Source organism: Macaca thibetana, chromosome 12, assembly GCF_024542745.1.
Source record: "Macaca thibetana thibetana isolate TM-01 chromosome 12, ASM2454274v1, whole genome shotgun sequence".
Taxonomy (NCBI): Eukaryota; Metazoa; Chordata; class Mammalia; order Primates; family Cercopithecidae; genus Macaca; species Macaca thibetana.
Window position 1 is genome coordinate 93529988 of NC_065589.1, and position 23587 is coordinate 93553574.

The window sequence follows — 23587 nt, forward strand, 5'->3', positions numbered from 1 at the left end:
TCAGATGGAATGTTCCCCCAACCAGTGCCCATGACTGGGGCCAGTGCTGAGCCTTTGCCCAGGAACAAAGCAGATGATGGAGAGTTCATAGTCTAGCATAGGCAACCAACAAACACAGACATCCAGGTGTTTCTATTGCAGATGTCATTTGAGTTTTCTATAGGCACTGACAAATGCCACGAGTTTGTAATAATACTACTTTGCCTTCAGCTTATGTCACAAATGGAAATGTCTGCTGCCTCAATGCATACGATTGAATCCTATATATATTTTGCTAATTGCCTTAGTAAATAAACTATGAATATCTTATAACTGAGATAGTGTTTAAAAATGAAGACTCCAGTATGGATGCTTACATTGATCAGTTCATCCATTCAAATAGTGAGTCAACAAATATTTAATGGGATTCTACTATGGGACACAAACTATACTGAGAATATAAGCAGGAATAAGAGATAGCCCCCACCCTTGAGCAGCTTACAGTGTAGAAAAAACAGGAATTTAATGTGAGGTTTGCTATAATATGTATTTCTTGTAGCATATTATTACACCAAAGGAAGATTGATTGACTGTCTATGTGAGTTGGGGAAGACTTCACAAAACAAAGTATTTAATTTAGATCCTTAGGGACGAATATGTGTTTTATAGGTGAAGAAAGAGGTGTAGGTTATAATAAACACACCATATGTAGGAAAACTTAGTTTTATTACTTACTAGTACATATCATCCGTTACTAGGAAATCATCCCCACTATCATCTAAAAGCAAATGGACCAATGCTTTAAATTGAAAAGTTATAAATGTGCTCAACGTATGATCACTTCACTGGAATTTACCAAACTGGTTCTTTCTATGGTTTTTATACAGTACATGGAAGGCTTTGACCCATAATGACTCAATAAGATGAATGCTTCTCTCACTCCCATTTCCATGTACTGTTTCCTTTAGTCAGCTGTTTTTGGAGTCTCTTTAAACTGAACTGACTTTCATCTTTGGACTGTACATGTGGCAATGCACATGATCATCAAATCTCTTTGATGTTAAACAGATGTTGAGTTTAATTTTGTGGTACTCTGATAAAAAGGATTAAAAGAAGGCTCACAAAAGCAATCACCCTACCCCCCAAAAAACTGAATTTTAACAATAATCAATGAGCCAAAAGATGTGGTTAAGTTTATCCTAGTAAGAAACAAAAATATTACAAAATGAACACTCAGTTTTTGACCCAAAACATTTTTACTGACCTATTAAAACTCAAGGCATTATTCAGGGTTAGTCAACCGGCATAGAAAAGTTTTAACATTTTTCTGTAATTTCAAAAGCACTTACTAAGTTTGGGTAATGAAAAGGTTTTGGAAATAGTGGTAATAGTTGCAAAACGCTGAATTAATTAATGCCACTGAATTACATACTTTAGTTAAAATTGTAAATTTTATGCAATATATATTTCACTACAATAAAAATACCCTATTGAAATATTTTATTTAAAAAGCACTTATTAGAATTTTTTATAGAACAGATATTTGACATCTGAAGTTTTTATTCTGACCATTTTCCTTGGAGAGTATTGTAAGAGATCAAAGATTGTAGATATATTGCCTTTTATCCAGGCAAAACCATATATGAAGTACTATAAGAAAACTTTATCTATCTTAAAGAATTCTAGAGAAGAGCCCACAATATTTTCATAAATTTGTTACATTAATGAGCTAACAGAATTATAATAGCTATCAATTTGATAGCAAACATGCTATCAAAACTACTACTTTTCTACAGATGTTCTAAAATGATCTCAATTCTTATAGTTTTTGTTTGACGAGAATTTGTGCACAGTTGAATTGTTCTGACACTAACTAAATCTTATGCAAGATTTGAATCAAGCTGATGAGAAATTTAGAAACTCCAGTGATTTATGGTATAGACAGTAATACTGAACTGAAATGCTGACTGATGTCAACATGAGGTTCACAAACATGATTTGGGGCCATAGAATCAAGTCTGGGAAAAAAGGGTGGAAAGAAATGGGCAAATACTCAGATGGTGGAGTATGTTAAGGAGTTCATTTTAAGAGTAGGCATTTTGAGGAGAAGATGTACGAGTTGAAATTGATTAAACGACTTCTAATACAACAGGAAAATAATTCCACCTAAAAATTCTAATCATCTCTAAGGGAACATTAGAGACATTTTAACCCAATATTACTTATGCGTACAGCACAATTAGCATTGTATGAGATGTGACTGCAAGGTAAGAAGAGCAATTCCATCTACCTCAACCTTATTTATAATAATACTTTGCACTTAAGGAAATTATAACTTCTCATGTTAATTAATATATTTCTAAAAATGTATTTTGGGGCTGGAAAGCAACCAAAACTTCCATTAACAAGGTTATGTTTTTCCTATTAAGAAGGTTTCATTTTTAAGCTCCACAAGGACTTTCTCCCCATTAAAACTTGCTATACACTGAACTATACCTGAAAAATGGTGAAACTCAACATTTAATAGTAATGAACAAAAAATACTTAATCTGATCTTGTCTCTCTAGGACTATTCAGAGCAATAAAACACATAAGGGGAAAAAAGAGATCCTATGAGTACATTCAGACCTGGAAATGATCACGAATTAACAGTCATTTAAAAAGAGAATATTAACAGAAGGAAAGAATTCTATACTGCAATTCAGATGACCTGGATTTGAGAACCACACTTTGACTTCAAGCTGTGTGATTTTAGAACACCCAACTCTCTGCCAACTTCACAGGGTTGTTGGGGCAACCAACATATGAGAAAGCACTTGGTAAATGGAAAAGCATTGACAAATGTAGGTTAATAAAAATCTACTGTTACCATTAAAATTTAGTCTGCAGTATTAGACATTAGTCCACTCATGCTCTCATTCTCTTTGATGACAATGTTCTATCTTCCTTCTCTATCTTCAAATTTCTATCATTTTCTACCCAAGCATCAATCTTTGTTGGTGACCTATTTTCTGACTGCACTAAAAAATCTGAAGAAATCAGAAAAGAACTTCCACATGGTCTCACCACCACCTCTATCTACCTGTGAGAATCTTGCCCAAACACTCTGCCTACCTCCTGTTACAGAGGATGAACTATATTCCTAAAACAGGGCCACCTCGTCAACAGACCGCATCTCTTCCTCCCTACTCAGCAACCCAATAGCAATTCTCCCCTCCATATCATTAACTTTTTGTTCTCTACTAGATCAGTACCAGCAGTAAACCTTCACACTGTTGTTTTGCCCCTCTAAAAGCAAAAACCAAACCAAACAACAAAACAGAATCCTCCTGACTGAAGTTCCCCTATAAGGTACCAGATTATTCTTCTCTTCCTTTTGCAGCAAAACTCTTCAAGAGTCTTTACACTTGTCTCCAGTTCCTCTTCTTCCATTTTGTTTTCAACTCCCTCCAAAAAGCATCTGCCCCACCACACCACCCAAACAATTCTCCTCAAAACCACTGATGACGTCCAGGGTGCTGAATATACTGCTCAGTTCTCAATTGTCATCTTATTTACAGCATTTGACACAGCAGATCATATCTTCTTCATATCCTCTTCTTCAGTTGGCTTCTGGGACTCTTTTCTGGGCTGGCTTTCCTTCTTTTTTAATGGTTGTTTTTTCACACCTTCCTGTGCTATGTCCTTGTGTCCCAGACTCAAAATTGAGTATCCCAAAGGTCAGTCCTTAAACCCTTCCTTCAATACCTTCTTTCTCACTCATACCTTGGTGTGCTCATCCAGGCTGATGGTTTTAAATACGATCCGTATGCTCATGTCTCTCAACTACATATTTTTATCCCAGATGTCTTCATTGAGTTGCATACTTCTGTATCCAACTGTCTACCCAACATTTCCTCCTGGAGGTCTCATGCTCTTAGAAAACTTACAATGTCCAAAACAGAATAACTGGTCAGTCTCCAAACATCTGCTATGGTCACAGGGTACCCTCCCTGAGTTAATGGCCACTCCCATATTTCTAGCTGTTCAGGCCAAAATGCTTGGACTATCCTTGACTCTACACTTTGTCCCATATCCACAACTTACCATATGCAAATCTTTCAAATGGATCACCCCTTTACCACCTCCATCAATTCTTGTCTGGAATATTGCAATAGCCTCTCACCTGGGCTCCCTGCTTCACCTCTATAGCCTCTTCTTAGCATGTCATGTAGAGTGATTCTTTTAAAAGATAAGTTATGTTATATCTTCGCTCTGCTTAGAAATCCCCTGTGGCTTTCTTCCTCACTCAACAAAATCCAGAAGTATAACAAAGGCCTTCAAGAAACTATATAATCAAGAGCCACCCCCTCTCGCCCTTTCTGACCTTATCCCCTATTCAGGATCATTCCACTGCTCACTATTTCTCACACTTGCCAACAAGCTTCTGCCTCAGGGCATCTGCATGTGCTCTTTCCTCTGTCAGGAAGATTCCCCAGAGACCCGTGGCATTTGCCTCCTTACCTCCTTACCTCCATCGAGTTTTTCTTCAAGGTCACCTTCTCAGGGAAGCCTTCCTTATTGAAAACAGGGTACCCTGCCTGAGTTAAATCCTTCCCATTCCTCTGCTCTGTTTCGAGGGAGTTCTCTACAATACTTCCTTCTCACCTTCTGATATCTACTGTTGTTTACTGATTTATCTTGCTCACTGTCTGTCTCACCCATGCTGCAGATTGAAGCTTCTCAAGGGTAGGGATTTGGTTTGTTTACTGCTGTAAACCAGCACTTAGGAAGATGCCTGGCACTTAGTAGGTGATGCTTGATAAACATTTGTTGAATTAATGAACTAAATGATGGAATTACAGCTATTAGCTGTGAGTGATTTCAGATGTCTAGTCCTTGCCTTATTCTGTGGTTCTGAAGGAGCATGGCTGACATGAGACACAGCTGAGCTCAGAGCTCTTTACAGCCCACAGCCTTTCCTGACACAAAGACAGAACTGAAGCACCCACCCAAGATAAGTTCAATCATGATCATGAGAATAAATTCTTCCACTGCTGATTTTCATTGAATCTAATATGAACTAATCCGGAATTTTTTCCAAACATCAATTGTAAAATGAAGGTCTCTTCTACTTCAGGCACTGGGCATCCTTTGGTAAACTTTTAAAATTTTTTTTTCAAAATTTAAGTGTTAAACATTTAAGGTAAGTGGTTTGTAAACCTCAGGCTTCCAAAGGTTTAGCAGTTGTGTCCATAAAGACCTGAGGCAGGTGTTGATGCACAGGTCCTAGTGGTCTCTGAGCCATCTCTGCTTCAATTACCTTCCTCGTGGGCTCCAGTCTTCCAGTTCTTCTGACTCCCAATTTAAAGCTGCTCATCTGTTACTAAAACCAGCTGCAGCATAAATGCTGTTTTTTTCCAGCCTCTAGTTGAGGGGACTCCCATACCACAGATGCACAACCCTCCTGCCTGCTTGAACCAACACAAACTTTGGTTTATGTAGTGCTGAAGAATTATTTAGAGGGCAGGTTTCAGTCAATTCGGTGAATTCATAACTTCTTCAAATAGCCTGAGATGATCAGAAAAAAACGTTTGCTAATTCTTGGCATCCTCAAATATAATATCTCTCTGTCAAATGTCAGTTACTATGACATTTGACAACCAGTACTTCTTGTGATCTATATTCTGGTCGAGGACCTTAGCTAAACACTGTATAGAAAACAAAGATATAGGTAAAAGTTTCCAGGATGGGGTAGTAAGGAGTACATTGCAAGATCATGCCCCAGAAGTGGAGGAGAAGAGTACTTGAGAGATACTGACACTGTGCGTTTCATGAAAGAAGTTTTCATGTGTCAGTTGGAGGGTGAGCTGCAGGGCTATGTCATAGGAGGGGAAGACACAAGGTGCCTGGCTCATTAAATACAGGGCAAATTGCTGAATGCAAGACTCCCCTTTCAACTTCTGCAAATTCTCATTTTAAAAATCTGTACAAACAAAAATAACCACTCATCAGAAACATGAACCACATCACACCTTACAGATAAGAGACATCCGAAAATGTTTGCTAATACATTAATGAGTATTAGAGTAAGTTAAAATATTGCTGTTAAACCGACTACTTAAAAACAGGAGAATTAACATGAAACGATGGGACAAGTCCTCTTAAAAGTTTAATCGGGCCGAACACAATGTCTCATGCCTGTAATCCTAGCACTTTGGGAGGCCAGGGCAGCTGGACAGCTTGAACCAAGGAGTTTGAGACCAGCCTGGGCAACACGGCAAAACCCTGTCTCCATAAAAAATACAAAAATTAGCTGGGCGTGGTGGCAGGTGCCTGTAATCCGAGCTACCCAGGAGGCTGAAGTGGGAGGATCACCTAAGCCAGGGAAGGTTGAGGCTGCAAGGAGCTGTGATCATGCTACTACATTCCAGCCTGGGTGACAGAGTGAAACCCTGTCTCAAAATATATGTATTATTAATCATAGATACTCCCTTGATTCTTACTATGAGTTACACATAACTAGGAAAGTCTTTCCAAGAATAGGTAAAATGGCATCTCCAGCTTTAGAGGGCACATAGAAAAAGGAAGAGACAATATATAGATAGGAATTATGTCTCATTACTGGATCCCCAGGGCCTGACTCATGCCTGGCACATTGGAGATGGTATATTTGCGATGAATACACATGAGGCCTGCAGGAGGCTCCAGGGCAAGGGTAATGATAAAGCCAGCAAACACAGATACAGACACTGGAAGGATCAGAGGTGTCCTAACAGTTTCCCTTGCTTTTTTTTATTGGAGGGAGGGGTGTGGGGGTGGGGATGAAGTCTCACTCTGTCGCCCAGGCTGGAGTGCAGTGGCATGATCTCGGCTCACTGCAACCTCCACCTCCCAGATTCAAGCAATTCTTCTGCCTCAGTCTCCCGAGTAGCTGGAATTACAGGCATGTGCCACCACACCCGGCTAACTTTTGTATTTGTAGTAGAGACAGGGTTTCACCATGTTGCCCAGGCTGGTCTTGAACTCCTGACCTCAGGTGATTCACCCACCTTGGCCTCCCAAGTGCTGGGATTACAGGTATGAGCCACCACGCCCGACCACTTTGCTTTTTTATGCTCACGTTATTACCGGGCCTGTGAGAGCCACTGTTCCTTCAAGGTTAGAGCCTACATCCGGGAGAAGTACTCTTGCCTCTCGCAGCATCCCTTTAAGTCTGATAAAGCAGTTCTTGTACACAGTGCCCACTTCAACCTGGGACTTGCTCAGCAACTGTCTTTTTTTTTTTTTTTTTTTTCCAGTGATTAAACCAAGCAGGCAGATTCCTGCATAGTCTCCTTGCAACAAAACCTGCCAGCAGACCTGAGAGACATCACTCAGCATGTTTCCCAGAAAAAATAAAAAGAATCATCTACTTCACCACAGAAAACCACTTGCCTATTCAAAGTCGTTTGTTGTTAGACAAAGTTCTAAACCAGGGGTCATCAATTTTCTTAGCAGCAACAGTCCAGACCCTGGTTAAGACGGCTGAGTCCTATAGTGAGATGGCTCATATATGTATAACCATATACAGCAGAAGTCTGTTTTTATGCTATCTCTTGGTCCCAGTGACAAAGGAGATGCAAAGGTTTGGTGACTGCACTGTCGACAGTTTACATGAAACCAGGAGAAAAGAACATGTGAACTTTGGATTGCTCCGTATTTAATTAAATGAATTTAGTCAGTACTACAACTACAAAATGCCAGATTCCAAATTAGGGAACAGTAGCAATGGTTACATGTGAGCTTTGCCATCAGTTCTGAGGATTTCAAATCTTTCTACACTTTATAAGCTTTATGTGCGTACCTGGATTAAGGTGCTTATCCCAAATGAGAAATTGCATATAAAGACAGTGAAACAGTAGGTAAGACACGATGAGCACCCAGTAATATATTTTTTATTAGATCTTCTACACATGTTTGGCATCTAATGATAATGAATTTTATATTAAATTGCAACGTTATTAATTGCATTTAATTATCACAACAACCCTATGAAGTAGTTATTATTAGCAGCATTTTACAGATGGGAGATCAGGTTTATCTGACTTTGTTCTTTATCCCCTCCTATAGAACACCCAAGCAGTGGTTTTTCCAAACTAGGAGGGCCCCCCTACTGAGCAGAGTTCAGAAAGCAATGGAAAAAAAAAAAGGTTCTGGGTCGGAATGGGGTGGGTGAGGGACTTCTAACTCCATTTATTTTAATAGTATTCAGATGAAATGCAGGGTACACAAATAGATATGCACAGTGCAAGTTAACCACCAGAAAGCTCTTCAATCTTGCCAAGTTAGACAGAGCTGTTTCTTTTGTACCAGTTTTAGACCGCAAATCTGGAGAATTTATCTGTGGGGCTGTTTTCCCAAGGCCTCCAAAACAGACCCAGGGCAAACCACACATCCTGGGCTGACACTGTTCAACTTCAGCTTCTGTTGTTTCAGCTCTGAGGCGGTTTCCATGCCAGCACGCAGCCCTTTTGTGTTTTTGCAGCTTCATCCCAGGCCACATTTGTTTAGGTGCGTTCACTATCTCCAGTTCAGCAGCCTCCTCTCAGGCTAAAATAACACTTGGCATATGCACTAAGAAAACGCTGCTATTGTAATTTTGCAGTGGTAGCATTTTTTGAACCAGACTTGCAATTCTGTATGCTTTGCATATTGACAGCATTGTTCTCACTAGTCACATCCTGTCTAACTCTCTCAATATCCCAGTCCTCGGCTTCCCATCATCCCAGAAGTACTCTTGTTGGAATTCCCCCTTCCACCTGTCAAACCCAGTTCCTTCCCTCCCTGCAATCACAGCAATAATAAAAATAACAACAAACAGCAACACTAACAACGCTGTCTCTGTATAGCACTTGGGAATTTCAAATGTCATGGTAACAGGTACAGCAAATGGGCGCACAAAAAAGCATAGTAGAAGAAACAGAGAAGGAAGAATATACAAAGAGAAAATGTTGGGAGAACCCCAAACATTTTTCTGATTCTCTTTAGGAAAGGTATTTTCTCAATCTATTTTCAGACCATTGGGATTTCAGGGTCAAAAAACACATAAGAACTTGCCGAGCTTTATTTTCATCATGCCAAGACAGAGGGCAGGACCACATCTGTGCCCATTCAATAAACAGTAGGCATCATTATCATCATCATCATTCCTTCAGAGGAAAAGAAACCTCTCACTCAAGTATTCCCCACTCACACCCCATCTACCTCCCACAGTCCATGACTTCATCTCACCAAGACCCTTTACAATTAGTTTGATACCAACTGTATATCAAAAATCACAGGGCCACCCATGGGCACTTACTTATTGGGTTCATTTATGCTGATGAAAAATACTCAAGAAATCAAGGCAAATCCTGGTTTGTCTACCTTCAAAATAAACCTACTCATACCTTCACCTCGATCTAAGAAAAATGTAAGAAGGCACTGTGATTCTAAACCAAAACAAACCCTGAGGTCTGTGAAACAGTTCTTCTGATGAATCATGGACAACTCCCAGTCTCTCTAGATCCTTGAAGACTGAAGATCACCTGGACCAAACTGAACATCCCATCTCCTCTGAAACCCTGACTTCCTGCCAGAATGAAACAAGCTCCACAAATAGTGGGAGTGAAGTTGTTTCCTTCACTGTTTTCTTTCCTGGTCATCCCAGCACATTTCCTTGCATGCGAAACGAAACAAAACAAAACAAAATGACTTTTTCCTCATAATTGTATTATAATATCATATTGCATAAATATGACTATGCTGTAAAATCAAACTTCATCCTGAAAATATTAACCATCTATAGTAAAAGCCTAACATGTGCTACCTTCCTATGAGGCAGGATGTTAACGCTCCCTGTTGACAACAGCATAGAGAAACCTAGAGATTATAGATTGAACCTCTTGATTCTCAGCAGAACCTCCTAAGTACAGGAATAAGAAGAAAATTAATACAGATCACTTCTCGTAAGAGCATGAGACTCAGCAAACGAAAGAAGGGAGATTGTCAGGGACAGACTTCCCTTCAGTGTAACATTATTCAACATAATATCACTCGGGCACCCACTACTTGTTGGGCTCTACCTAGATAATACTCAAATTGCTGCCTTCATTTCCGGTATCATGGAGCACCAGGATCCAGGGCTAGATGTTACTGTGTCCCGGGAAGTAGGAAAGTCACACATCTACTCTACATTTCAACCTTGACTAAATACTGAGTCGATATCAAATACAAACCTATAAGATGCATCGTATGCACAAAACACTTCCTACACTCAAGACCTGAATAGAATTGAGACTTTTTCCCTTTGTTTTTCTTTTTTCTCAGTCTATGTATTTTAGTCAACAAAACCATATGCTTGACTTCTGAAATAAAGTGATGTGAGACCTCCCTGCCCTGGTTTCTTTCCATTATTGGGATTTCCACGATAGGTTTCTTATTTTTTTATTTTATTTTATTTATTTTATTTTTTTTTTTTTTTGAGCTGGAGTCTCGCTCTGTCACCCAGGCTGGAGTGCAGTGGTGCGATCTCAGCTCACTGCAAACTCCGTCTCCCCAGTTCACACCATTCTCCTACCTCAGCTTCCCGAGTAGCTGGGACAACAGGCACCCGCCACCACACCCGGCTAATTTTTGGGTTTTTTTTTTAATAGGGACGGGGTTTCACCATGTTAGCCAGGATGGTCTCGATCTCCTGACCTCGTGATCCACCCACCTTAGCCTCCCAAAGAGCTGGAATTACAGGCGTGAGCCACTGCACATGGCCCATGATTGGTTTAAGAAAAGATGATGGCCATTTAGTCTCCAGGGATACTTAGCCTCAGGATCAGCTAGAGAAATTCTAAATGTCCCAAAAAGTTCCCTCAATACCTTGCCCTTTAAAGCAATATGAATCAAGTATTGTCCAGTTCATTCCCGCATGGGGGCAGGAATGGACCATAAAATGACCTCTTTAAAAATCCAACTGAGTAAATACAAAGCCTCAAAAATAAGTTTCCCACAGCAATTTTCTATCTTCAATTTATTTCACTAAAACAGCTAAGGAAACTGGATTCCAATTAATCCCTTTACATTACACAATAGAATTAAGCTTATATAATTAAATGTTACATGCAGGATTGATATTCTGAATACACGACTAAAGCAACAAATAACCTGCAAGAAAAAAAGTACAGCTTTGCTTCACTGCAGTGTGGCTTCTACCAGCACACCTCCATATGAGCCATTCTTGCAGAGATGACGGATGGCCTCCATGCTATGAAATCCCACTGAGGATTTCAGTCCTCCACTTACTCGACTACACAACAGCACTCACCACAGCTGACCACTTCTTGTAACATTCTTCCCTTGGATGCCAGGACAGCCCAGTCTCCTTGCTGTCCTTGTACTCCCCTTTCACTCCTCTTCAGCCTCCTATTCTGACTCCTCCCCTACCTGACCTCCAAATGTGGCAATTTCTCAGGACACAGTCCTGGAACCCCTTTCCTTCCTATTCTATGCTCTCTCTCAAAATGATTTCATGCATTCCCATTGCTTTAAATACCATGCCAGCAACTCCCAAATTTATAACTTCAGCTCAGACCGATTTTCTGACTCCAGACTCATCTACTTAATTACCTACTTGTCATCTTCAAGGGTGGCTCACTGGCATTAGAAACTAAACATGTCTGCAGCTGAATTCTTTATCTCCAGGCAATGGCCCTTCCCTCCACACAACTGCTCGTGTATGACTCCTGGGAGTCACCTTCAACACCTTCTCTTGAACCTCACAAAGCCCCTTGCCTGCACTCTAATCAAGGGCCCGCTCTCTCTTACTGACCGCAGCATCAGCCTCCCAGTCATGGCCACTGCTCTCACTCAGTCTCCTCCAACCCCTTCTCTAGCAACAACCAGAGAGAGCTCCTCAAAGCATAAATCCGATCCTGTAACTCCCTATGGGGTCTTAAAACCCCACAAAGATTTACACTAAGGACCTATAATGAAGCCTGCAATCTTAGGGAATGATGAGATCAACCCCTAGATGAAACTTTTTGTGTTCTTTTTCACTGCTATAAATAAAGCTCTATGAATTTTTATGTTTGTATGCCCCTACCTCACACCTGAACCAAGTTATAAACACTTCCAGCATTCTAGAAAGCTTATGCCCTGTCCTGTTCCCACCCTCTTCAGAGGAAACTACTACTCTAGCTTTTATTACAACGGATTAGTATTGTCTTTTCTTGACCATTATATACATTGACTCATAGAGGTCAATAATTTTTTTTTTTTTTTTTTTCGAGACAGAGTCTTGCTCTATCGCCCAGGCTGGAGTGCAGTGGCGTCATCTCGGCTCACTGCAAGCTCCGCCTCCTGGGTTCATGCCATTCTCCTGCCTCAGCCTCCCAAGTAGCTGGGACTACAGGTGCCTGCTACCACACCCGGCTAATTTTTTGTATTTTTAGTAGAGACGGGGTTTCACCGTGTTAGTCAGGATGGTCTCGATCTCCTGACCTTGTGATCCACCCACCTCGGCCTCCAAAGTGCTGGGATTACAGGCGTGAGCCACGGTGCCCGGCCAGATCAATAATTTTTTAAACTGAACCAAATTTTTCGAATGCTCTGCAAGTGTATTAGACCAGCTTCAAGACAGAGATATCCTGGAGTCATCTAATGTCAAATGTCTCAATTCTCAAAATAGTTTGCTAATGAAAAAGTGAGAATTAAATGCACCCAACACTCCAGATGAAGGTGTCCTTGTGAATTGTCCCTCAGTGTTTAAGATAACAGTATTTAAGAGGACCTACTGCCTCTACTCACGGATTTTGAACCAATCTGGATATTCTGCTAGGGAAAGTTAGTCAAAGAGACCACTCTTTAAATTCAAACAGAGACTTCAAAGTGACAAAAATACAATAGCATGAGCAAAGTATATGGCTATAGTCTTAGGAGAGGAAGGGGACTTTACCAGGCATAAGGTCTCACTGATAGAGCTGTATTGCAAGTATTAGGAATCAATGAGGATGGGCTGTGGTGGGGCAGCTTGAAGTCTGATAAAGCCTCACCTGCACCCACTGAACATTCTATTCACCCAGGAAGAAGGCTAACAAACCTCTATTTCAAGGCACAGTCCTGTAGTCCTTCTGTCCAGAATAAGGGCCTATTCAAATAAATACCCCAGGGAAGCAAATCCCTGGAACGCCTCAGCTCTCCTACGAGTTCTTCTGCCACCTGAAGCCCAAAGAGCCATCTCCCCTGGGTTTGGAATTTCTGAAGCCTCTGTGGATGGGCAGACAGAAGGGCTTAAGGACTTGTTTTTGCTCCCTTGATGGTCCCATACCCCTCCCTCAGATCAAGCAGAGAATCTCTAGGCCTAAAATCAGGATTACATAGGAGTACTATGGCCACTCCAGCAGAGTCTGGCAGATTTGACAAAGCTACTCTCACAGCTCATCCCTGGTACTAGAAAGTCTGCCCCCTGCATCTTCTGGTAACACAAACACTAGTTAAGCGCATCAGCAGACCCGTGCCTCCTGACGCCTGCTAAGTGCCAGGCACGGGTTCTGACGACACGATTTCAGGCGCATGTGCGGCACTCAAAAAATGCTGGTGACTATCACCATGAAAGAATTCCCACAAATCATGGTTTCTGCTTTCTAAATACAAAAAATAAAAGTAAAAATAAAATAAAAAACCATGCTTGCTTCTTCCATTTGAAATATAAATTAACTTGAGTAAAATCACCATCATCCCATCCTCTTTTTGATAAACTAAACCAGAAGATTTCTTAGAGGAAAAAATATTGCTTTAGAATATTTCATGTTATATAACTCCACTTTCTCTTTTTTACTAAACCTAAGTTTCTCTTGAATCCTATGCAAGTAATTCTCACTTAGCCTGGCTAAAGATGCATGGAAGAAAACCTTCCAGGTCTTCCGGTAAATGGAGTGGTGGGTGGGAAGATGAGTCCAGTTAGGGCCAGACATCCTTAGATACGTGCTTTGCCAGTCAGTGACAGTTGACAGAGTTGGGAGCAAGGCCATCTTGCAGAGGATCCCAGCCCTATACTGTTCATGCAACCAAGAGTCGGCCTCAATTACCTGAGACTGAGAGGTCAAGGCTGCAGTGAGCCATGGCCTCCCCCCTGCTCTCCAGCCTGGGCAACAGAGTGGGATCCTGTCACTTATAAAAAGAAGTCAGCCTCAGTGAGGAGAGGAAAGTCATGGTGAGAAGACAGGAGAAAGACAAACTCGAAGTTTTCTAATTTGTGTACAGTTGTCATTAGCTACATTCATTATTTTTTAACAGACAGGGTCTTACTCTGTTGTCTAGGCCGGAGAACACTGGAGCAATCATAGCTCACTTATGTAACTTCGAATTCCTAGGCTCAAGCAACTCTCCTGCTTCAGCCTCCTGAGTAGCTGGGACTACAGGTGCACACCACCATGCCCAGCTAACTTTTTAAATTTTTTGTAGGGACAGGGTCTCACTGTTGCCCAGGCTGGAGTGATACATTCATATTTTTATGTTTGCTTCTCTTCGGATATTCCTGAACTTACTTAGGAATTGTCCAAGTCTGTTTGTTCTGCTGTAACAATATACCACAGACCGGGTGATATATTTATAAGCAACAGAAGTGTACTACTCACAGCTCTTGACAGTGGAAATTCCAAGACCAGAGCACCAGCAGATTCCGTGTCTGGTGAGGGCTGTTCTCTGCTTCCAAGATAGTGCCTTGTTGCTGCACCCTCACAAGGTAAAAGAGATGGGAGGGGAACAGGGATGAACAGCACCCTCACGCCTCTTATATAAGGTCATTAATCCCACTCATGAGGGTTCCACCCTCATGACTAAATCACCTCCTAAAGGCTCCACCTCTTAATACTATCACACTGGAAATTAAGTTTCAACATATGGATTCTGGGGGAACACAGACCACAGCAGGTACACAGGAGCATTTACTTCAGACAGGGACACTGGGCCCAACTGGGGCTCCTATAAAGAGTCCTGGCCTGGCCTAAGCTCTCTGTGTCAATCCCCCGGCATAGGAATACCAGATTCTTTAGTTGTCAAAGATCTTTAAATTGCAGCATTGATTCAATACATTTAAGGAGCAAGAGAAGAACTTAGAGTTTTGTCAAGAGTAAATAATTCCTGTCACCAGAATCTGGACTTACTTTCTTAGCAGCCCACACTCCAAATTATCTACATCTGCACCCCACTTTCCTGCCTGCCCTGGTGAGAACCGTGGCCTGTTCCTGTCTGCTGCTAATCCCTCCACCTGTGTTCCCTCTTGCTTCCTCGGGAATCTCATCCATCCGTTATGGCCTCCTTCATCTGTATTGTCTACCCTCCCAAGTTAATGCCTGTTCCTCCTCTTCCCCCACAGAGAAGCATACTTATGCCTTACCAACATGAAAACCAACAATTGCCCACTTATTTTCACAAACTTAGCTACTCAGTCGTGGACTCACAGTCCTCTTCTTCCTGAATTCAATCCTTCTGTTGGGTCAGCGGCATCTAGCACAGTGGACCACTTTCTCCCTCCTCTTTGAATCTCTCCCTTTGTCTGGCTTTCTTGACCCCTCTTCCTGCCACTGTCTTCCTACCATTTTGGCTGCCCATGGTAGATACGATTCTAACTACATCCTTCTTTCTCTAAGGGCTGACTACAGCCAGGGTGGGCCCTCATTAGCTACATTTGTACTGCATGACACCATGGGCACCTTTCCAAGATGAAATACTAGACTAATTCTCTCAGAAAACTGGAGTTGAGGTTAAAAGGCAGTCAATTGGATGTGTGACCTCATTATTCGGGGAAGGGGGGGCTTCAACTCAGGAGCTATGGGTTTGTCACTCACACAAAGCAGTGGAGGAAGATGGTGTTTAGACAGAAAAAGGAAAGAGCTTTGTTGCAATATGAGGACCTTAGTGTGACAGAGTGCCTGCTGTGCTCCTGGAGACTTTTTGGGTCCTAGTTCCAGAACCTTTAGTGCCTGATATCCTAAATTCTAAAAGGTGTGTTTTTGCTTGAGCTAGCTTGTGTTGGCTCCTGTGGCCTGTAACCCTGGGAACTTCGATTATCATACCACTCATTTCTCCTCCTCTCCTACAGTGTCCTCTTCCCCCTAACTGCAGATGTCACAGGCACTCACCCTTCACTCTTTTTCTCCTCTGGGTCTGCATACGCTCCCCTGGTGGTCTCCTCCATATTCACCTGAGCTCCAGATATGGACACCCTGAAACACTGCTCATCTCTGCTCAGATTCCTACAAACTCCTATAATGCATAATTCCAAAACTGAACTCAAACGTATCACTTTCCAATATTTTGTAGACGGTCGAGTCACCCCACTGTCTACCCAGTCACTGAAGTCAGAAATCTAAGTCAAGCTTCCCTTCTTCCTGTTTCTCCCTTCATAACCAGTGCCATCACGCTGTCTTGAGGATTCTGCATCCTTAGGATCTCAAATTCACTGTCTCCTCTCCCTCTGACTTCATTGTATTTTAGACCCCTCTCCCTTCGCCTACATACTATTTGGTCTTCTTGTCTCCTAACATCCCTCCAATACTTCTCTACTTCTAAAGCATAATCTGATTGAATTATCCCCTGATTCTTCTAAGGTAAAGTCCAAAATCATTGGAACAACATCCAAGAACTCTGATGATCATTTTATTCCTGCCTACCTTACCAGTCTCATCTTTTTATTTTTTATTTGTAGAGATAGGGTCTCACTCTGTCACCCAGGCTGGAGTGTAGTGGTGCAATCATAGATCACTGAAGCCTCTGACTCCTGGGCTCACGTGATCCTCCTGCCTCAGCCTCCTGAATAGCTGGGATTTCAGGCATCACCACACCCAGCTCCAGCCTCAATTTTTACCACTTCCCAAGAAGGCCCCTAAACTCCATCCACACTGAACAACTTGCAGTTTTGTGAGGTCCCAAATGCTCTACTGTTTCTAAGCCTTTATATCTAATACTCCAATGCCTCCCAGCAAAGCCTGCCTTCATTTCTTCAAAGGTTAAGTCCAACTAATTCAACTCTGTGTCACCTCTTCCATGAAGCCTTTCTTGAGTGATGTCTAATACTTACCCACCTGCAACTTAGGATTAGGTGTACAGCCTCTGTGCTCACACAGTAGCTTTCGCATAACTTTTTCTCAGGCTTTTTGATGATATTTGGTAATTGTCCACTTCCATCTGTGCCTCTTCCTTAAGACTGTAAGTTCCTTAAAGGAAGAGATGGTGTCTTTCTTCTATTTATATTCACAGTACCTGCGATTCAAAAAAGGCTTTTTGGATATCTTGTCCTGGAGCACCCAGCCAGGAATTAATGAGATAAAAAGAAAACTGAAAATCTCCAGAACCAGAATATATTCCTTTCCCTCTAACACAGCTTTGAAAATGAGAAGGAAAAGATAAGGATATGTTTTCTGCCATTGTTTTGCTGGCGCTCTGAGGCCTCTTCTTTCTCTTGCTTGATATTGCTCAAGGAGGTTGTTTTCTACGTGCATTTACAGAGTGGCTGGTCTTTAATGCCGCACACAGTCCTAGCCCAGGGCTCCACAATCCAGTTCAGCACAGAGTGCTAGCTACCACCTCACAAAGGTTTTGTAAATATTTTAACTCTGAAAAAAAGGTCTCTTCCCTCAAAGAATCTAAGATCCTGAAGGCTTGTTGGGATGGAGTCACGTATCTCCTTGGCCTAGGATCCTAAGGTGCCCCTCGATCTGGTGTTAATGCGCTTGTGTGATCTCCTGCCCTTTAGTGTGGGCTGGTCTAACGACTCTCTAACCAACATAACATGGCAAAGATGGTGGATGTCTTTCCAGCAGACTGTATCTCTTGCTGGCTTTGAGGAGGCAAGTTCCAATGTCGAGAAGGCCCACATAACCAGGAACTGAAGGTGGCCCCCAAAGCAGTTAGGAACTGAGGCCCTCAGCCCAAAAGCCCTCAACAAACTGGATTATGCAACAACCATGGGAGCACGGAAGTGGATCTTTCCCGGTTGAGCCTTCAGATAAGATCCCTGTCCTGGCTAACAACTGACTGCAGCCTTGTAAGAGACCCTGAAGCACAGGACCCGCCTAAGCCATACAACATTTGATATAATAAATATTTGTTGTTTTACTTCTGGTAGTTTGTTATGCAACAACAAATAATTCATACAACCTCCTTTATCCTTGACAGTCTAGCACTTGAAAAAAAGAAAAAAAAAAACTTTGTTTTTCAGCAGGTTACATAGGAAACCATTATCATGTAAATGTTTCACTAAAAATGAAATATCCTCTAAAAGCAGGCTTGTAATCATTTTAGTATTCTACAAGCTAAGGCTAAAAGAATCACACAAGACAGTGTGTAAAATGAAGTTCGTGGAAAGGAAACAAAGTTAAAACTTGTAAAGGGGCCCTGGAGAAAATCTGTGGGCTCATTGGTTTATTTAACTTTTAAATCTTATTAAATTTGCAAGATGCGTGTTAGCATTCATGGTTCATTTACTTTTATTCTGACTTCTATAAATAGGTACTCTATGAGCCCTGATAAATGACTTAAAATCTTGCTTGACTTCAATAAAAAAAAAATTAGCAAGTTAATCTTAAAAATTCTACACATAGAAATGAATGAAAACCTTCTTCAGGGCCAACCTCCACTCCCTGCAAGTGTACCTCCCCCAGTCCCTGGGCTCTTTTTGCCATCCTTTTTCTTTTTCTCTGGCTCTGTGTTTATAGTATCTGGCATTCTCCCAAATCACCTAGATCTAGCTCTCTTGCAAAAACAAACAGAAGCTACCTGGGGCTCTTTATTCTCACTCATTTACATTCTTTCCCTGCCAAGAGGTCAGAGATGTCAGAGTTGGTGGCAACCAGTCAAGCCCAGCATGGAATGGCCCTTATCTACCAATGCAGTGCTTTCCTGCCTGTGAACAGGCCAGCATTTATTTATCTAAAAGTATAAGTAAAAATGTAGGTAACTGCTACAAATCAGAGACTAATGAATCTAAAAGTTCAGCCCAGAGCTGTGACCACAAGTAGCCAAAAGCCTCATACAAAGCTCATATTTAATAAAAAAGGCAGGCAGTGGGTGAAAGGTGGAGATATAACCTATATGACCCATAAAATATATGGAAAACAAAAGCAAATGTGAAATTCCATGTGGTTTAATCATACAGAATGCATGTTTGAATAATTAGCCATCCACACTGAAGCACAGCTTCCCTGTAAGTCATTAGTTGATGTGAGCTGAGAGTAATGTCAGTGTCATATGTTCCACTAGTTACACACATATGGTTATACCATCCATCAGTATGCTCAACAGCTCTCCTCTCTGCCCTGATAGCCTGGGTTAGTCATCTAAATTGGTGTGTCCATTAACAGCATTTCTGAACTCCCAAGAAGATTAAAATTGGTTGTTGAGGAACAAAGTATAAGACATCATAGTCTGTGGTCCTCCAAGGCTCAACTGTACCTGTCAAAATCTTATTCCTTAATATTTAATTTCTCTTCACTTCTCAGCCTTTTGGCTAAGATCAAGTACAGTATCTGTTCTTATCAGTTTAATATTTAATTTCTATCATTAGGAAGAATGTAATTTAAATTAAATTTTTCTCCTAGGGAAGGAGGAGCAATAATAAAAAAAAGTTGAGAAACACAGCTGTAAATATGTAGAATTCTAAATGAGCATACAGAGAAGAAAATGAGCGTAAGAAATGCAGACACCAAAAAAAAAACCTTAATAACAATCCAATAACCAGATCCATTTGCATATTTAAAAAGCAGCAGAACTAGAGAAGGCCAAAGACAGGTTCTGACACAGCATTGGAAACTCTGAACTTGAAGTCAGAAGACCTACATTGAGTCCTAACATGTGATTATAAGTTGCACAACCTTAGAGAAAAGCTACTTATTTGAGTTCCTTTTTGTTTTTCTGTAAAAATAGAATGAAGATGTCTTAATTCCAAGGTCCCTGCAATAGTGAAATGATAGTATTCGTGAAGTGCTTTGCCAACAAGATGATGCGGTTCAGTTGAAAGGTAACATCATCCAGCAGAATTATTTGAACACTGGAGAGCTTTGCATGGGCAAAAGATTATGTTAATAAGCCTAGAGGTGACATTACTGTGAATTAGTGGTTCAAGAGAGTTTTAGACTGATGAAGGGGCTGCTCATTAGGAATAGTATGTCTGTATAGCAAAACACACCAATGACCTAAAGCAACTGATCTATTTTAAGGGGATAGTGAGAGAGATTCAGACCACTAAGAGATAGTGAGAAAATACTTTTCTCCTATTAACTAAACCAGTGGTTTCAGCTTCAAATCACCTAGGGTGACTTGGAAAACTTCTGAAAAATGTCCGAACCTGGAAGACTGTGAGTACTCCAGAGACGCTACGGAGTAAGTGAACACTGACAAAGTTGCCGTGAGATCTGCATTCTCATACGCTACTGGTGGGAGTGTTCATTAGTACAGCCTTTAGGGAATACGATCTATTAATATGCATCTTTTTTTGGTTTGGTTTGATTGTAATGTTTTAAGTTGGTACCCTTCCTGGAGTAATTCTATGTCTAAGAATTCATATCAGGGAAACAATGAGAGAGGAACAAAAATGCATCCATAAGCATGCCCCTCAAAGTAGCATTTTATGTCTGTATGTTGCACCAATCAGGATAGCTTGACTTTCTTTGAACATGCAAGAAAAAAAAAAAAATCTACTCTGTAAATCCATGTTGTGGGCGGGAATATCTGACAAGTAAACAAAAGAAACAATAAATAAAAACAAGATGCTGCAAAAGTCAGGTGTGTCTCAGCCAAAACTCATTAATTTTTCAAAAAGTTGAGAATGTACCAATGAATTCAGGTCTGGTCAGGTCAGGCCTTCCATCATCCTGGTGATCTCAACTAACCTCGAAATCAAACAGCAGACAATTAGCAATTAAAGCATCTTAAAGGAATAAGTAACATTGCAGGCTAAGGCAGGACAGGGAGAATAAGAATCAAATGTATTTCACTGGCTTTCTTTTTAAATTCCCTATCTTCTTGAGTCAGGATTCCCCAGGATTTGCAACTCAACACTGGCCTAAGACTCTCCGCCACAAATGACTTTGCATTCTCAAGAGATTAACTGTTCACTCAAAGCCCTTCTGAAAAGCTGCTGAAATCATTGCAAATCTTCTGTAAGTCCCACCTTCCTATGGGCTACAAGATAAAAATATTAGCTCAGGAGTGAGATAAGAAAGCCTCATTTTTTTAAAAGTAGGAAACAAAATAAAGTTCTATGAAGGAGACTAAATTCTGAGCTTTCAGATTTTTAGTGTCAACAACCCAAAATATAAGAATGAGAACAAAAGAGCATTTTTATCAAATGCATTTAGCAAATATTATTAAGCCCCTAGTCACCAAATAAGTCAGACCAGCCAGGTAATCCTCGTATGAGGAAATCTGCAGAAGATATACATCAAGCAAATATATACTGATAAATAGCATATGTGTAGTGCCTGCTGTTCCTCAAAGTACTTTCTCATGTGATTTATCATTCAGTCTTCATATTAACCCCATAAGGTAAGCACAAAAAGAATGATTTAACAAAGACAGGCACACAGATCTAGGTTAGCTGACTTGCCCACATTTACAGAGTCAACTGATTACTGTAGGCATCAATATTCAAATCTAGCTCTTCCAATTTTCTTCACAACATACCACACTAGGACAGCACACATGAACTCTATATATGTGACATGAGAACATGACTAAGCAGGACAGAGTGCTGTGGCCACAGACCTGGGAGCCAGACTGCTCACTTCCAAGTCCCAGTGCCATCACCTGTTGGGTAGTGTGATTGGGGGAAAATTATCAAAACACTTTGTGCATCAGTTTCCTCATCTGCCAAACAGGGATAATAACGGTGCCATAGTGTGATTATGAGGATCATGTATAAATGTTGACCACAGTGACTGGCACACAGCAAAAGGTTCAACAAATGTTAGCTTTGATCATCATGGGCATCGAGAACAATTCTCTGATTAGTCAAGGTCAGATGCAAATACACTGAGTCCCAACTGTATGTTACATGTGTGTAAGTGCTGCTGATGGGGCTCAGACCATACTAACCCAAAACATGGCACTGTGGCGGACTGAAACTTTAAGGCTAAAGGAATGTCAGAAAAATTCCTTCAGTAGCAGGAAGGTCTCTCTGACCTGCCCCCATACTTCTCCCCGAAAGCTGGTCAAGAAACCTAGGAAGAACTTACTGACCTTCCCTTGAAGGAGATCATTGACCCTCATCTAAGAGGTGCTTCCCTATACCAGGAGAAAAGGAACTTCCTTGTCTCTGAAGATAAAGGGTCACTGTTTTGAGCTGAACGTGTCCCCCAAACTGCATGTGTTGAAAACTTAAATCTCCCATGCAACAGTGTTGAGAGGTGGGATCTTTAAGAGGTGACTCGGAATGCATTAATGCCATTAGTTTCAGAGTGGGTTATTTATCATAAGAGTACATTCCTAAGAAAATAATGAGTTCTAGCCCCCTTCACTTCTCACTCTCTCACAAGCACTCTCCTTCCATTCTACCTTCCGCCATGGGATGATGCAGCAAAAAGGCCCCCCGCAGATGCCAGATCCTTGATATTTAACTTCTCAGCCTCTGGAACCATGAAACAAGTAAACTTATATTGTTTGTAAGTTGCCCAGTCTCAGCTATTCTGTTGTAGCAGCACAAAATGGATTAAGACAGTTACGGAGCAGAATCTGAACAAACAGATCTTTCTAAGTTCTCCTCAATTTATTCCCATTACATTATGCCCTTTTTATCCTATCACACTTCTCCACTACTATCCACTCATTATCAAACCTAGCCTACAACTACTCAGGTTTACCCATTTCTGTGGGTCTCAATTTCCTTATGAAGGCTCCCACATCACATAAAAATTTATTAAATAAATTTGTATGTTTTTTTTCTTGTTAATCTGTTTTTTGTTATAGAGGCCTCATCCATAAACCTACAATGGGTAGAGAAAAAAATATTTTTCCTCTCCTCCACTGCATTAGTTTCCTATTGCTGCTGTAACAAACTACCACAAAATTAACAGCTCGAAACTTACACAAACATGTTATCTCAAAGTTCTAAAGGTTAGATCCAATATGGGTCTTACTGGGCTAAAACCAAGCATCTGCACAGCTTCATTCCTTATGGCGGCTTTAAGGGAGAATGAGTTTCCTTGCCTTTTCTAACTTCCAGAGGCTACATGCACTCCTTGGCTCATGGTGCCTTCCTTTATCTTCAAAGCACATCATTGCAACCTCTGCTTCTTCTGACTATCCCCTCTCTTCCCCTGCTTCTCTCATCACATCATCTTCTCTGCTGCAACCCTGCCGCCTTTCTCCACCATGATAAGATAATAGCCCCATCTCAGGATCTTTAACTTAATCATATCTAAGAAATCCCTTTTACCAGGTAAGGTAACATACTGACAGGCTCCAGGGATTAGAACATGAAAATCTATAGGGGACCATTATTCAGTCTACCACAGGTACCAAGGATATAAAAATGAATTTGATACAACTGCTGAGCTCAAGGACTTCACAAACTATTGAGTAAAACAGACATATTCAAAAAGAAAATTAATTCTCATGCACA

The 23587-nt window shown here is 41.0% G+C and overlaps 1 protein-coding gene and 1 pseudogene across 2 annotated transcripts in view; one reads left to right on the top strand and one right to left on the bottom strand.

Moving 5' to 3' along the window:
* LYPD6 (LY6/PLAUR domain containing 6) overlaps positions 1-23587 on the bottom strand; it is a 149381-nt gene that overhangs the window by 88596 nt on the left and 37198 nt on the right. Inside the window, exon 1 of one of the 2 annotated variants that reach the window (XM_050750483.1) lies at positions 11297-12198. The exons of the other annotated variant lie outside the window; for it this stretch is intronic. The gene's annotated coding sequence lies outside the window, so the exon portion shown is untranslated. Of the gene's footprint in view, positions 1-11296; positions 12199-23587 lie in introns of those variants that run through there. 2 annotated transcript variants of the gene reach the window in all.
* On the top strand, positions 19458-19584 carry LOC126933323 (uncharacterized; annotated as a pseudogene).